The following is a 17,500-nucleotide window of genomic DNA, read 5'->3' as shown; positions in this document are numbered from 1 at the left end:
AGAGAGAGAGAGAGAGAGAGAGAGAGAGAGAGACACACACAGACAGAGAGAGAGGGAGGGGATGCTGGGAGTCAGATACCAAGACTATGCTGCCACCTCGTGGCCAGACATGGAATAGCTGCTCCTGAGTCAGCACCACTTCCTTCAGCACCCCATGGTTTATGTATATAAGTATACTAGGGGTGTAAAGATTAACCGATACGTATCGGTATCCGTTTTTTAACGTGTAAGATACGGCTACATCGATATGTGAAGCCCCGTATCGGAATAAAACTGAAATGAACCGGTTGTTATATCGATTTACTTGTTACGAATCGGTTCACAACCTTTTCTGCTCGCTCAGACTTTTTTATTTACGTTGCAAGCAGCGCTTTCATCCCACTTCCGGTTTTGAAACTACACATGGCACGGATTTGTGGGTAATGCAGTTCGTTTTGGGCTACATTCAGTTGTCAAAGGACCTCATTACCCATACATCTACTGCAACTTAAGCACGTGACAACTCGCACTCGGTCATTTGTTTGACAGTTTTTACTCCAAAATCCAGCACGAAAACGATAGTCTGTAGAGTAGCCTTACGTTTGATGAAGGGATTTCCTTAATGTTAAAGAATAATTTGGCCCTTGCTGCTAAAACGAGAACAAATTATTATTATTTTGTTCATATTCACTCAGACTTGTGGCACTGAGTTTCTGCATATTAGGCCTACCGTTGGAACAAAATAAGCCCAGAGAGTTCATTGATATGTAGGCCTAGGCCAATTTTATTCTTGTAGTAGCCTATGAGAAAAGGCCAACAGTGTCTTAAGCACTGTTTTATTTTATTTCGGTATTGTCTTACCTCAACAATAGGCTACAGCTCCTTGAAAACAATCAGATATTAGTGAATTAGTGAAACACACACAGCACATAGTGAACACAAAGGGAGGTGAAGCACACACTAACCTGGAGCAGTGAGTCAAGGACCCGCACACACACATACAAACACACACACATACAAACAATGCACACACACACAGTGCCGGCGCTCCGCACACGCACATCACACACTGCGCGTAGGCACCAAAAAATCTGGGTCGTGAAAAATCACCACAATAGGCTACTAGTATTAATAACAAATAAAATATGTCTAAAGCATGTTAATATGCAAAAGCAATACAAAAGTACTATAGGCCTAGACCAAATGAGTCGAGAAAAAGGTGAATCTCCTGTGCGGCCCCCCTCCCCCACCTCCCAGTGGTCTGTTCGATTACGCCTCAATCTTTAGGCAGACACCTTTGACATGGCCTCAAGAGTCGGGGCGGGAAAAAGGGAAACGAGACAGCCGGATGATACTCGCGCGGCGCTTGCAGGTAAGACAACGTTTTAAATTTAAACAAAGTTAGCTTGCAGGTAAGACAACGTTTTAAATGAAAAAAAAAGTTAGTTTTGTAGCCCTTGCGTGTATGCATGTGTATGCTTTAAACTTTGTAACGTAAGCTCCTACTAGCCATGTTCATGTTCAAGTGTTACGTTGATTGATACCACAGGTTACTCTATACAACCACAGGTGGCAGTGTGGTGACTATATAAAACATATTGATGTCAATTGGGCATTTTCCCATGTTCAGGGTGGAAAATAAAAAAGAAAGATTTGCATAAGACAAGTCAAATTGGTGTTTTCAAAAAGAAGGGATCATGGAGAATAAGGAAAAACATATTTAGGTGTTTGGGTGCTCTGAAAATGATAACCAAAATGATTTTTCAGACTTGTGAGGTCTGCTGTTTAGACCCCGAAGGGATCTATTTTCTGTTCATTGCTTTTTGTGAGAGTGTTTCTACTTATCTCAGTAAGGAAAATAAATCAAGAGCCTATGTTGAGTACAAATATGTCTTCTGAAGGCTTAAACAGAGCCCAGCCAAAAACTCCAATAAAATTTGTATCAACTTTGAGGGACAGCCATGACCATGCAGGATTATCCAGACCAAACGTGACGATTTTGCTACATACTATTCCTATTTATGTACCACCATGCAAAATTTGAGCATCCTACATGGTTTAGTTCTTGCGCTGTGGGCTGTAAAACTGGCTGTATCTTGGAAAGTATTGATCTTACATAAGAGTCATTTTACAGTGTGTCTCCTGGGTAACATAGGTACACCTGGTAATTTTTTTAGAATTTTTTGAGACCTAAGTGCGTGGGCCCTGGTGGAATGACCCATATGGATTATGGGTTATTGAATGCAATTCAACTCTCGGCTGTTTTCTGTTAACGTTAGCAATCGGTGCATAAGACTAGCAATCCTTCCTCAGGTTGCTAGCTAGCAATGGTATTTCTGATTATGCTTAAACTGGGCTTGCTATTTCTTTTAGCTATCAGATATAGTCAGATAACGTTAGCCTATTAGCCTAGTTTGCTTTGCATTTCAGGATGCTTTTTCGGCGTTTGTTATCAATTATGATCAAACGATCTGATTGTGTAGTGAAAAAGTAACGCTACAAGTGACACTTTCATAACGTAGGCCTAGATGAGTGGGAAACCTAAAAGACTAGCCTAAAGTGTGCAATATCTTTGTATGATGATTCATTCAAAAATGCATTTCAGTAGAATCCCTGAATGTTTTGTCTTGTATTTCTGAATGCAGGGTCAATGCTAAGATACATGCAAGGAGCAACTCAAGGCCAGGAGGAAGAATTATATCAACCATCAGTTCTAGTCCACAACACCAGCCACCAACCAGCTCTGCAGACTATGCAACAGCACTCAGCCCTGACCAACAATCATCAAATAGCCCAGGTACAGGTACAAACATGCACACACACACACAGGCAAGGACCTGCACACACACAAACACACATACACAGGCAAGGACACACACACACACACACACACACACACACACACACAAACAAACACACAAGGGCAAGGACCCGCACACACACACAAACAGGCAAGGACACACACACAAACAGGCAAGGATAGACACACGAACACAGTTGATACAGGTAGCTGCTAGATGTAGCAGGTTGATGTAATAGTTGACAGCTAGTTTTATCAGGCCATACTGAGTGAGAGAACAAGTTAACCAGGAACAGGATCAGCCCTAATTGAAAACCACATCTTTTAGGACAAAGTTATTTGTCTAGGCTGTAATCATATTATGTGGTGAGGGCAGTTGGATCTCCCTCCCCAACCCCCCTGGACATTTCTTTCAAACTGAGCCAGTCATCACTGGACTGCTATGCTCATTTGAACAATTGAGAAAAACCTTCTTGCAGTAGTTTTTAATTAAATTTGAAACAGATAGAAAAACATCTCAATCAAAAATAAAGCATGACAGTAGAAAAGGAATGGTCACATTTAAATATCAATATGTATTAGATAAATATAAAATAGGTGTGTGTGCACGGAATGTGCAAGGTGTACGGAAACCTTTAAAAATGATAGTGAAAGTGAATAGCCTACATTTTTCAGCGGAAACCAGTCATTGATTTTGAAATCTTTAAATAGACAATACGTACCCAAAACCACAACTCAAGAGACAGATGTAGAAGAGAAAGCCCAGTAGTGACTTTAATATACAAAATAGGAGGTAGGTCATAACACTTTTTTCTTCCAGGATTACAGATTAGAAACAAACAAAACCACCAACTATGTTTATGTAAACAAATGAAGAGCAGCAAATTTGACCATTATCAAAAGAGAAAGTAACCATGGTTGTCCACTGTGGCACGCCTGTAAAATCCACTTATAGATTTGACTCTGTGGCAACAACAAAAAAAGTTCAATCCATGTTCTCACCCAAGTTGGCGACATATTTGCTCATACGCCTCTGCGCTCTGTGCAAGCTAGGGAGCAGTCGAGGCCTTGACGACGGCAATTGCAGAGCATTTTGCTGCAACCAGACTGAAGTTCAGGGTCCTGGTCAGTATGGACAGGAATGAGGCATGAGTCCTGGACCCTCCAGCCCCATTCCTCTGGTGGTAGCAAGTTTCCTATCCATTCTTGAACTTGATGGTACACTCTAAGCTATGAAACATAGCAGATGAATATGTTGGCAAGTTGGGAGGGTGGATAGCCGTTTTTCTGTCAGTCACCGACCTTACTATAAAAACGTTTCAGATCTACAAAGGCAAAGAAGCAAATTATCTCAATGACCTCAGACGGAAACGTTTTTATAGTAAAGTGACTAACAGCAAAACAGCTATCCACCCTCGCTACCATAGCAACTTGCCAACAACATCGTCACCTCCTATGTTTCATAGCTTCAGAGTGTACCATCGTGATTGAGTTGTATGCGCAAACTTGACGTAATTGCCTGGCTTGTAGCACTTTAGCGTTCCAGTTTGTCTTTGTGGAAAAGAACATGGACGCCATGCTGGGCACCTGCCTAGAACACGAGAGCTAAACAAGCTACGGGATTTACACCTGCATTCATATTCAAGCTTCATCACACTTACAATTTTAATTTCAACAAGTGCTGTTGTGTTTTTCTCGAGCCACGAGGGGCAGTCGGCTAGCAGTAGCAGGCTTGTTATTGTTAGCTACATTAGCCTCTTTAGCAAACCAGCTCGAAAACAAAACATTACATTGTATTGCACGCACGGCAATGCGTAAATTGGTGTCTGGATTAAAGCCGTCATGTAATCAAGTGTGTAAGAGCATTTAAAATTGACATTAAATTGACCAACGTAGTACAAATACAAAGAAAAGGCATCTCAACTTCAGCAATTATGGGCGCAGCCATTTTTGTTTTCAACTGGTACGTTCAGCTCGGTGAACACTCAGGAGCCCCGAGGCGGACAGTCGGAATTGCGACCAAAAGGGGGTGTGTCTCGGTGATGACCAAAAGGGGGTGTGTCTCGATGATGACCAAAAGGGGGTGTGTCTCGGTGAAATATCGCAAGATAGATGGGAGATTTACACTTTCCAACATGGGCGGGGGGTTTCCGATACAAATGGATGGACCCATTACAACAGTAGTGGTACAAAAACCCAGAAGTTAAGCAAAAACAACACACCCATTTCAAGTCATCTGAAGAGGAGTGATCTCGTACAAAAAAGAGGACCCCTAAGTTCGGCAGAGAGCTCTTAGCTCACGACTTCAAAATAGAGGGTGACACGGGAAGCAATTTTCACTCCCGTCCCATCCCGAGCCCGCACAAATACTCCCATCATATCCCGATCACGTGACAGACCCCCAAAAAAATTCTGTCCCACAAAATCCCGAGAGAAAGACTCCCGAATCCCGTCCCGCTCCCTATGTTGATGTCTAAAGTTATCCGACTGTTAGGCTACAGTAGCGTGCGGTGACCATATATTTTGGTAGGGCAGAAAGCCTTGTCTAACTTTTCTTTAATAGCCGATCATTTTGGGCTACATTAAAATTACATATTTTACAGGACTTTGCTGTAGGCTATGCTTAAATCATTTCATAGTTAGATCTCATCCCATCAGTTAAGTTTGCACCAAAGATTCTAGAACAGAAGGCTCCGCTCTAGAATCTTTGGTTTGCACCGTTAAACTCATCACGTTAAACCAGCGAAGCATAGCAACGTTGAGATCGTCGAGGTGCCATGCCCCAACATTGCATGACACATGAAACTCAACGAGAATCGCTTTCCCGGACAGCTCGTGCAATTGAATAGAGATGTCCTTTGCTGACACTTTCGCCTGTAACTGTTTCTTTGCATCCATTTTGCCTTAGGGCCTATCGCTGAAGCTGATTGATTGTGAACAGGGCAGCTGCTTGTCTTGCTCTGATAGGCTACCAATCAACAACAAACGTTTTGTGGGTTGTAATTGGTTCTCTTTTCTAAAACGAAATGCCTCACGTCTTTGGGCGCACTCACTGCATTGCAGCGTCATTTTTTTAAGTTAATAATCTCTGGCTTCCCGCCAGCTCCCGTTTATTATTTCCTGTCCCGTCCTAATCACGTTACCAACAGTGAAATTTACTCCCGTGCTGCGGGAAACCCGCGGGAATACCGTGACCCGAGGGAGTCCCGAAAAATTGTCACCCTCTACTTCAAAACAAAGATGGCTGCCCCCTGTGTTTGTGTTAAGTAGCTGTGCTATTTTACTCTTCTTTCTACTGCTTAGCGAATGTTTATGTCCATTTCAATAACTCATACTGTGGCATCCTGAGGGGACATGTCGTGGACGGACGGTACGTTCCCGTAGAAGGAGGTCATGGAAGTCACAAGAGGGCCGCCTTCGTAGAAACTACATCTCCCATAATGCAATGGGAGGAGTGCAGGTGTTTGAGATTAATCATCAAGGCAGAAGGGAGGCCAACAAAAGGTGTGCTTGGTGGAAGACAAAGAGAGACACGGAGCCTTGGGAACACTGCTCCAAGGAAGATACGTTTGTGGACTGAAAAGCTGGAAAGCTGGAACTTGAATTTTGGACCTTGGACTTTTGAGTTTGGACTTAAATGACGGAGCTGTTAAAGTTTTGGTTGAGTACCTTTTTTGACTTTTTGAGTTACTCTAAAGAGTGAATTGTAGGAAAATAAAAGCTCCAATCTTTTGTTAACTCAGTTTGTTCTTCTCCTAATATTGCCCACGGCCTCAGAACCCCTCACAACGCTACATATGGTGGAGAATGCGGGCACCTCGAGGTCAAGGGGGTAAGGATTGATTTTTTTTGGATATAATTGTTGAACTTTTTTTGGATTTTGGAAGTTGTGACTGCACTCTACAAGATGGAACAACTGCTTAAAGTGTTGGTGGAAACGCAGAGGGCAGCTCAAGTGTTGGTGTTGGTGGAAACGCAGAGGGCAGCTCAAGTGTTGGTGTTGGTGGAAACGCAGAGGGCAGCTCAAGAAACCAATGCTCAGTTGCTGAAGGAGCAAGTCAGGGCCAACCAATTAAAGGAACGGGAACTCGTGCTAGCAGCCAAATACAAACCCAAGGTCGGTGATTTCATTCCTAAACTCGGAACATATGATGATGTTGAAGCCTACCTACATGCATTTGAAGTAACGGCCACTCGAGAAGCATGGCCAAAGGCACAGTGGGTAGGGCTGCTAGCCCCATTTCTATCAGGTGATGCACTTCAAGCCTTTCAGGATGTAGAAGGGAGCATTAACAATGACTACGATAAGTTAAAGAGTGAGATCCTGAGCCGGTACGGTTTTTCACGGGTTAGTCAGGCCCAACGCTATCATAATTGGGTTTTCCAAAATGGGGTCTCGCCTTGTGCACAAATGTATGAGTTAATTCGCATCACTAGGAAGTGGTTAGAACCTGACAGGAGTAGCCCTGCTGATATCATGGAAGCCATAGTAATGGATAAATACACAAGGGCCTTGCCTTACGGAATGAAAAAGGTGGTTAGCCATCAGAAGATTAAAACTGCAACTGAGTTAGTTGACGCAGTGGAACAATACCAAGCAGCTACTGAAATGTTACGCAACACAAAGAAAGAACCTGTAGTACAGAGGGGGGGGTGGGGGTCGCCAACAAGCAGCAAAACCTTTTTATACACAGTCTAGCCCACCCAGGAAGGGGATGACGCAGTCAAGGACATCACTGGAAGGGCCACCACAGGCTGTTCGTGCCTGTTACCGTTGTGGGGAACTGGGACACATTTCCTGGAACTGTAAGAATGTAGATGTGCCCATGCCAACGGCGGCTTCAGCCAGTGGGCCCCAGACACATTTTGCATCTCTTTTAGGGGATAAGGGAGACCACAAGCCCACCTGTCCGGTAAAGGTGAATCCGCAGGATGTGGAAGCGCTGTTGGACTCAGCGAGTGCCCGAACCCTGGTCTGTGCGTCTGTGCTAGGGCCCTCGTCATGCCGTAGGCGAACCAGTCCCGGTAGTGTGCGTACATGGAGACACCCGCTCATATCCCACTACAGAAGTACAGCTCCAGACCACTAAAGGCACCTTCTGGGTTGAAGTAGGAGTAGTGGAGTCCCTGCCGGTACCAGTCCTGATTGGTAGGGACTGTCCTGCATTCAGTATACTGTGGAAAGATGCTCAGAAAAGTTGGTATAGGAAGCCAAGAAGCCGCAAGACTTCGACTCATGAGAAAAATCATCCTTGGTTAAAACTGGCCCCGTGCTTTGCTGACCCCTCTGCTGAGATCCAAGCCTTGGCAGGTGACACCAGTGAGGACCACTCGGGACCTGGAGAATCAGACGACCTGGAGCCACTCCCTATTCCGCCAGAGGAGGCAGAGGAGAGTCTCCGAGACTTACCACCACTTAACCCTTAGAACCCGATTGACGCAAAGTGCGTCAAAAAACACACCCCTTCTTCTGTTACATTGCTCCGGAACGGTTCATCGCAGCGAGATGAAACCTTTATTGCACGACAGAGCAGAAGTGGGGCTTTCCAACGAGACTACACACTTGTCTGTACGATCAAGTATGAAAATTTAAAAAAATCATGAAATTAAATTGCATCATATTTACAGTCTATACTTCTCTGCGTTCACCTGCACACACACTAGTTTGAATTACTCTAGTTTGAATTACTCGCGAACCCGTGATCGCATCGATATGGCAAGCATATCAGATGAAAGAGGAGGCACAGGGCTATCATTTGATACCAAGTACATCCTTCTGGGTTATAAAACAGACGAAGTGACAGCAAAATAATAACTTCATATAGCTGGACTTACCCCACGTTTTTGTCTGTTCTTGTGGCAAAGCATGTTTATAATCCAATGCTATCATGTGTTTCTCTATGGCAAAGCATGTTCATATTCCGGTTTTGAGATCCTAGCAAATTCCTGCATGGCATCCAATTCAAGGCTCACATTGCATCCCAATTTGTTCAACAAATAAACACCTTTTTTGCCTTTACTTTGTTCAAGGCAATGCAGTAAAAAGTTGAGAATTATTATGACAGCATACACACAGGCACGCAGGCTAACACATAACCTCGGGTCAAGTCAGGTCAGATCAGTTCGTGTCACAGATATGGAGCTCAGAAAGGTCACTATAAAAAATGGCATTTATTTCCGTAAATCACACAGCAAATATTTCTGTAAATTGCTCAGCCCCAGAGTATCCCTCCAACATGGCAATTATATTGCCCGATTCAGGACAGTCTGCCCTACAACCACATGAAATGCATGTAGAGCTGTGAGCTTGCTGTGGTGAGATACATGTCAAAATATAAGAATTTTTATAATACACTTTTTATATTTTAATTCTTTAAAAATCTAAATAAAATCAATGCTAGTATTAATACATGAAATGATTCTCCTGAAAAAAACAATATATAATATATGTGTGTGGCACTTACAATGACCAGAATAAATCCTTATGAATAAAGGTAGTGAAAATGCCCTAAAAACAGCTTAGGGTTCTAAGGGTTAAAGGTCAGTACGGTGCAGCACAGTTGCAAGATCCCACTCTGTTAAATGCTTTAAGAAATGTACAGAGTGTAGAGGGGACTTAGGTGGGGTCAAGAGTAGCACCTTCCTATCCCCATATTTCTGTGAAGGGGGGACTGTTGTACCAGGTTAACAAACGTAGGGAAAAGGTGATAGAACAGCTGCTAGTCCCACAACCCCATCGCTCCACTGTGTTACATTTGGAACACACACATTTGTTAGGGGCTCACTTGGGAGTAGAGAAAACTAAAGAGAGAGTGTTGGAGAGGTTTTTCTGGCCTGGGATACATAAGGATATAGAGAACTACTGCCGTAGTTGTCCGGAGTGTCAAGTCAATGCTCCAAAACAGAGTTATAGAAACCCTCTAATCCCACTACCCATTATTGAGACCCCCTTCGAGAGAATCGGAATGGACATTGTGGGGCCTCTTCCAAAGAGTGCCCGTGGACATCAGTATATTCTTGTAATTTTAGATTATGCCACACGATATCCTGAAGCCGTTCCTCTACGAAAGGCCAATGCACGGCAGATAGCAAAAGAGCTGTGGCTCTTTAGCAGCAGGGTAGGCCTGCCAAAGGAAATCCTGACTGACCAGGAAAGCCCATTCATGTCTAGAGTCATGCAGGACCTGTGTACGTTGTTGAAAGTCAAGCAGTTAAGAACCTCTGTGTACCACCCGCAGACAGATGGCTGAGAGGAGAGGTTCAATAAAACTCTGAAGTCCATGCTTAGGAAGGCAATTGGTCAGGACGGACGGAACTGGGACCAATTGATCCCTTATCTGTTGTTTGCCATAAGAGAAGTCCCTCAATCTTCTACGGGGTTTTCCCCTTCCGAACTGCTTTACTTCCACGGACCTAGGGGTCTCCTAGATATTGCTAAGGAGACCTGGGAGGAACAGCCTTGCCCTCACAGGACGGTGATTGAACATGTGGGAGCCATGCAGGACCGGATGGCGGCAGTGCTTCCTATCGTAAGGGAGCATATGGAAAAAGCCCAAAGAGAGCAGAGTGTCACTTACAACCGGGCTGCGCAGCCTCGAGAATTCAAACCTGGTGACCGGGTACTCGTCCTCGTTCCCACAGTGGAATGCAAATTTCTTGCCGCTTGGCAGGGCCCATTTGAGGTGATTGAAAGAGTGGGGAAAAGGAAAGGTGAGCAGATTTACCATGTCAATTTGTTGAAAAAGTGGAATGACCGAGAAGTGTTGTTTGCTTACTTACCCCCCAAAGAGTCCTCAGGATTGCCTCAAGATGAAGTACAGTTCGGCCCTGATCTAGCTCCCCACCAACTGCAGCAGGCCAAAGAGCTGGTGGAAGGAAACAGAGATGTGTTTTCGGTCCTGCCTGGTTGTACACGCCTGGTGGAGCATGAGGTCCGTACACAGCCTGGAAAGGTAGTACACCAAAGGCCGTACCGGGTGCCAGAGGCCCACAAGAGGATCATCGATGAGGAGGTGAGGAAGATGTTAGACTTGGGGATAATTGAAGAATCCAAAAGCGCGTGGTCCAGCCCCATTGTGTTGGTCGGTAAGCCAGATAACACGGTGCGCTTCTGTAATGATTTCAGAAAAGTGAATGAAGTCTCAGAATTTGATGCTTAAGAGTTGATGAGCTCATTGAAGGCCTTGGAAATGCTCGTTTTATCACCACTTTAGATCTCACAAAAGGATATTGGCAAGTGCCGTTGACCGAGGCATCGAAGGAGAAGACCGCATTAGTCACCGCTGGAGGGCTGTGGCACTACAAAATGATGCCATTTGGATTATGTGGAGCCCCTGCCACCTTCCAGCGTCTCATTGATCAGGTATTGAAACCCCACAAAGCTTACGCAGCTGCATATTTAGACGATGTGGTCATTCAGAGCCAGGATTGGGGATAGCCACTTGCCAAGGGTACAAAAAGTACTAGAGTCCCTTAGGCAGGCGAGCCTAACAGCTAACCCAAAGAAATCCAAGCTTGCTTTTAGTGAAACCAACTATCTGGGGTGCACCATTGGACGAGGCCTTGTCAAGCCTCAGGAGGCAAAACTTTGCGGTATCCAAGCCTGGCCTAAACCGGCTACCAAGAAGCAGGTGAGATCCTTCCTCGGTTTAGCAAATTACTACCGAAGATTTATCGCTAACTTTGACCACTCACCATTGCAGTGGATGGCGAGAAATAAGGAAACAAACAGCCGGGTCAGTAGATGGTTCTTGGCACTGCAACCTTACGACTTTTCTGTTGTTCACAGGCCGGGAAGGAAACACGGAAATGCAGATGCCCTGTCCCGCCGGGATGCGTTGTGGTCCTCTTCCACCCTGCCGAGGGCGTCAGGGTCAGGGGGAGGGATGTGTGGCATCCGGAGGGGACATGTCGTGGACGGACGGTACATTCCCGTAGAAGGAGGTCATGGAAGTCCCAAGATGGCCGCCTTCGTAGAAACTACATCTCCCATAATGCAATGGGAGGAGTGCAGGTGTTTGAGATTAATCATCAAGGCAGAAGGGAGGCCAACAAAAGGTGTGCTTGGTGGAAGACAAAGAGAGACACGGAGGAAGCCTTGGGAACACTGCTCCAAGGAAGATACGTTTGTGGACTGGAAAGCTGGAACTTGAATTTTGGACCTTGGACTTTTGAGTTTGGACTTATCTGAAGGACTTAAATGACGGAGCTGTTAAAGTTTTGGTTGAGTACCTTTTTTGACTTTTTGAGTTACTCCAAATAGTGAATTGTAGGAAAATAAAAGCTCCAATCTTTTGTTAACTCAGTTTGTTCTTGTCCTAATATTGCCCACACGGCCTCAGAACTCAGAAAACCCCTCACAACGCTACAATACACATTCCAATGCCTCAAGGGTATTTGTTTTGTTGTTTGTGGAATATCGTGGAATGTGTTGTTTATTGCAGTGTTTTTCAACCACTGTGCCGGGGCACACTAGTGTGCCGTGAGAGATCATCAGGTGTGCTGCAGAAAATGACCCAAATGTCACTCACTGGTCCAGAAAAGCAACTGTTGCATCAAAGAATTTATAACCACATGCTCTCATTGATTGTATGATTGCACTATTTGTGGTATGCAGGCATTGTACAACGGGGGCCCCATATCCGGTATTCACAGAATCATCACATATCCAGTTCATAACAACAATTAAATTAGATATAGTCACCTACAAATGAAACAGAGGGTGCTTGTTTTATTGAGCAGGTCTTGCATAGAAGCCATAAGGCCATATCTGTGTATTATTTGAAATTTTAGGCTATGGTATGTTTATTTTTTCTTCACACAGGATGTTAGTGTGCCGTGGGACATTTTAAGTGTCAAAAGTGTGCTGTGGCACAAAAAAGGTTGAAAAACACTGGTTTATTGGTTGGTGTTGGTAAAAGTGGCTATCAATGTTGCTGTGTTAAAAACAAACGCTACACACAACGCATGTTATGGTACTTTCCATTAGACTTGTAAATCCGTCACCCGAGTTGAAAAGTGTAAATTACCCAGCTTTCTTGCGGTATTTCACGCAGGCACGCCCCCTTTACCTCGGAGTACTCGAGGGTACCCCGAGGTGGACGTACGACCTTACGACAAACATGGCTGCGCCCATAGTTGAGATGAGATGACATGTATTTTTTTTTGCATATGTACTGTGTTGGTCATTTTAATGTTGATGAAATGCTCTCACACACTAGATTACATTGCTGCTTCAATCCGGTCACCAATTCATGCATTGCACGGTCTTGCTGTGCGTGCAATACAATGTAACAATTTGTTTTCCAGCCGTTTAGCTAGAGGCTACATGTAGCACAAAACAATAACAATGACTAGCCTCCTGCTAATGCCCCTCATGGCTCGAGAGAAACGCGTTCCTTTAGCAACTCATTCGTACATGTTGTACGGGTGGGTGTCTGATGATTTACGAGTCTAATGGAAAGGACCATTACTCTCCAACTCATGTGTTGGGGTGAACGTAAATGCAAAAAAATTCTTACAAGGAAGTGATGTCATTTCACAAGTTACAGGTTGTCGCAATGGACATCGGGAATGCACGATAACCTCCGCCATGTTTGATTTGATTTTCCAGGGGTTGACTTGTCCTCTTCTGTGATTATCGGGCTCCCGCTGAATTGTGGGATAGCGTAGTGAGCTACCGAATACTGTGGAGGTAGTAGGCCATCTGGGTACTTTTCGCCTACTAGTCGATGCCTACTAAGTATTCGGACGTACTACTATTGTGACGTACTGCGTCTCGCCTACTATAGTACGCTAGTATGGGTATTCGGATGCACCCATTGTCTGGCCAACTTGAGAATGTTGGGGTTTGTCTGGCCAACTTGAGAATGTTGGGGTTTGTCTGGGCAACTTGAGAATGTTGGGGTTTGTTTGGGCAACTTGAGAATGTTGAGCTGATGATACATGGGGCAACTTTTTGAGCAATGTTCCTCATTACATTGAGGAACATTGAGCAATGTTCCTCATTATTGTGGTTCTGGCATTTTCTCATTGATATTGGGCAACACTTTCTTTTCTGGAGAACTTTAATCATCAGTAGGCAAGTTGTCATGATCATCCAATCAGAATAAATGGAACTGGTTATGTGGTTGCCCAGCAACATTGCTCAAGAAGTTGCCCCATGTATCATCACCTAGGGGTTTGTTTGGGCAACTTGAGAATGTTGGGGTTTGTTTGGACAACTTTAGAATGTTGGGGCTTTGTTGGGCATTGTCTGGGCACCTTTAAAAAATACCTGTAACAATAAATGATTTGATTGGCCCAAACACATCTTATCCAGGCATATAGACTTCTCAATGGAGTGACTTTAGACCTGAAACTTTGTTAGTGGGGTAAATTAGAGTTGGGATTCAGGATAATTATTACCAGTATTAGGAGTTTCTCCAAAATCGGCCAGCTACTTTAGCCATAAGATGCTTTGCGCATATGGATCCAGTTTAGCAGCACACACACACCTTGTAAAGACTTTTTCTTAGAAAAGAAGACAATAAAAACAAAAGGCAGTTTTATACTTGAGCAATATCAAAGTTTTTATTTTAAAATTAGAGAGGAACAGTAGTACAATTTGAAAACAGAAAAAGGAGAATGTATTCATTTGTCTCTGAAAAGTTTGAAAACGTAAAAAGAGTAACCTGACTGCTGTTTGGCGCAGGGTCCCCTGCAGGAGCCCCACATTGCATCACTGTTAGAGAAGTTTGAAAAATACATCTTTTAAAACAGCGTAAAAAATACAGCTGGAAAAAAAAAAACCTTCATCTGTAGTGTACTTTAGTTTTGACTTTGTGTGTGTGTATGTTTTTTTAAAGTCCGTTTTTGTCCGTTTACAGCATAATAAAACATCTGGAGCTGAGTTACCTGTGTTCGTCGCATATACAAAACAAAGAAGTTCAAGTGGAAAAACAATAAACAAAGAGAAGAACCAAATGAGGACAGGAAAGATGGCGAGTGTGGAGGTGGAGGTGTGCATATACGGATATATGGAGACGGACAGACGTGGACACGGAGGGACACACACACACACACACACACCAGCCCGGGGCTCTGAGATCAGAGGGAACACAGCCATTTCCATTGCGTATATCAACTAGTTAAATATATTTACTCATACATATACTTCTCTCATATACTTCCATAAATATATATATATATATTTATTTATATATATATATATATATCCCTCCCACAGTGATTCCATAGGTAAATAATAATAATAATAATAATAATTATAACACACAAGATGAGAATCTTCTATACAGCTTTTTAAAATACATTTTCATTTGGAGTAAAGGGAAAGTCTTAGGACAATTCTGCATCACTTCAGTAGATTCACTGCATTTACAGAGTGTGCTGCTTTCACTGCACAAACAGAGGGAATCAGCTGATTTCACTGCGTATACGGAAGAAAACGGCTGATTTCACCGTGTATACAAAAGGAAAGCGCTGATTTCAGCTGTATACAGAGATTACAGGGTCACAGATGTTGATTTCGCTGCATATACAGACAGACTGCTGCTTCTAGGCTGAATCCCACAAACCAGAGAGCTTAATAAAATATGTGCTTCTTAAAATCAAAAAGAACAGACGTTATAGAAAGGACAAATAAAACGATATATGCATCTAGGGTAAAGTGAATGATTTTCTTTCTTTGAATAAAAACATTTAAATCTGACAATTACATACACAAGCAAGGATCTACACTAAATAGTCTTTCAAACCTGGTTTTCTTATACATTATTTCAACAATAATTATTAAACAACAATTTTGGTAGAACAAACAAAAATTAACAGTCTTGATTGCATTTTTGGAGTCAATATATAATAATATTAAATAATGAAATGTCTGAAAAGAACAAAACAAAGGGGTTTAGGGGTCTGCATGGAATCGTAGTTTAGAAAAGCGAAGAAAGTGACGGACAGGGAGGAAAAGAGGGGCTTGGTTTTCGTTTTGTTTCCACCCAGACCTGCCCTGGGGCAACAGAGGCACCCAGACCTGCCCTGGGGCAAGAGGGGCAGCTGGGGGGCAGTAAGTGCCAAGTCTCGGACCCCATACAGCGTCACCCAGCCCAGCTGCCCGCAGACCTTCCGCTTCAAAACAAACAAACAAACAAACAAAACGATCAAACACACAAACTTGGCCATCAAATTAAATAGACTGATTGTGAATGTACGCACCCCACATACAACCAACAGGATCTAACAAAGCAGATCAACAAATCAACAAATAAACAAATCAACAAATAAACAATGGAATTTGGGAGTCTTTGTCTTTTTTTTTGTTGTTTTGTTTTTTTTGGAAAAAAAATATGCAACTTCATACATCCTGATTGACTGTGCATTCAACACACACCTCGCTCATGAAGTCCAAGCCCCGCCCCTCACACTCCGTACCAACGCAACCAGCTCACAAAGGTCCAGGGAGGTGAGTGGACACGGCTCAACTCTACTGCCAGCGCTCGACTAACATGGGAGGTGTGTTTGCATGTGTGTGTGTGTGTGTGTGTGTGTGAGTACATTAAATAAAAATAAACAGAAAAACACAATGGCAAAGCATACCTGATAGGCTCTGAAAGCACAACAGTGTTACATAAAGAGCAGGTTAGCATATCCGAGTCGGAGGAGGCTGCCCGGTCAGGAGCCGACCCGGTGCCGCGTCTCGACCTGGGCCAGGCGTGGCCCCGAGTCAGCCCTGCTCCAGGCTGTTGATTATTAACATCATATACAGCTTGTAGGTCCAGTATCTCAAGGTAAGCATTACAGCACCAAATGTCTCAGTCATTTGGCAAAAATTCAAGCTTTAAGTGAATGTCAAAATGCTCTATAAAGTGTTACTGTGACGCGTGAGTCATATAAAGCTAGCAATAGTAATTCCCCTTAAAATCTTTAATCTTTTCTTAAACTTTTACTCTTTTTTTATATAAAATGTTTTTTTAGATTATTACTCTCTTTACACTTTTGCTCTAGGTTTCTCTCTCAGCTTGGTTCAGTAGTTTCGTGTGTGTGTGTGTGTGTGTGTGTGTGTGTGTGTGTCCTGCACTGCCTTGGTGTGCTGTCTGCTTGGCACAGTGGTACAGCCTACATAACTTAATGCATAAATAGGGCTGCACGGCGCTAGCGGCCAAACAGAGGTTTGGATCCAAGACGGGTGCGAGGGAGAAATCATATCAACAAGTAGAATTAGAATCATCGTCATAACAACAAGTAGAATTAGAATCATCGTCATCATCATCATAATAATAAAAGGAATATAAAATAATCTGAATTTTCTTTCAGGACAGGACACGCCTCCAACCAAAGAGAAATATACAATCTTCCTGTTGGCAATAGATCCATAATTTTCACTTTAATCTCTCTTTCTTGTGCACTCTTTTTTTCTCTCTCTCTCTCTTTTTATGTCTTTCGCTCTATGAATCTATCAAAGCAATAGATGTTCAGATTTGACAGAAGTCAAAATGAAACGGAACTTTGGAACAGCAGACACAATACGACAAGAAAGGAAATGACATATCATTCAGTAAGACCATAAAAACTTTTTTTTCTTCATAAATTAAATAATTAACATTTCTTTTTTAAGATGATTGGCCTATCGTAACTTAAAACGCTGTACACTGTGAACCGCTAAAGATAAAAATACATCACCAGGAACAAAAACAAAAACACCTGATTTCAGAGATCCGCGCTTTC

At 43.2% G+C, this 17,500-nt stretch overlaps 1 protein-coding gene across 1 annotated transcript in view; it reads right to left on the bottom strand.

Moving 5' to 3' along the window:
• Nucleotides 1-14,323: 14,323 nt before the first annotated feature.
• zbtb10 (zinc finger and BTB domain containing 10) overlaps nucleotides 14,324-17,500 on the bottom strand; it is a 30,777-nt gene continuing 27,600 nt past the window's right edge. Inside the window, exon 4 of the mRNA XM_076301095.1 lies at nucleotides 14,324-17,500. This exon is cut by the window's right edge and continues 641 nt beyond it. The gene's annotated coding sequence lies outside the window, so the exon portion shown is untranslated.

The sequence above is a fragment of the Alosa pseudoharengus genome, unplaced genomic scaffold (genome assembly GCF_046254945.1).
Source record: "Alosa pseudoharengus isolate Yale_2024_CS ecotype anadromous, Long Island Sound unplaced genomic scaffold, YU_APseudo_1.1 YU_APseudo_1.1_scf_23, whole genome shotgun sequence".
NCBI lineage: Eukaryota > Metazoa > Chordata > Actinopteri > Clupeiformes > Clupeidae > Alosa > Alosa pseudoharengus.
The sequence above is the reverse complement of the archived record's forward strand: the minus strand, read 5'-3'. Positions and strand labels throughout refer to the sequence as shown.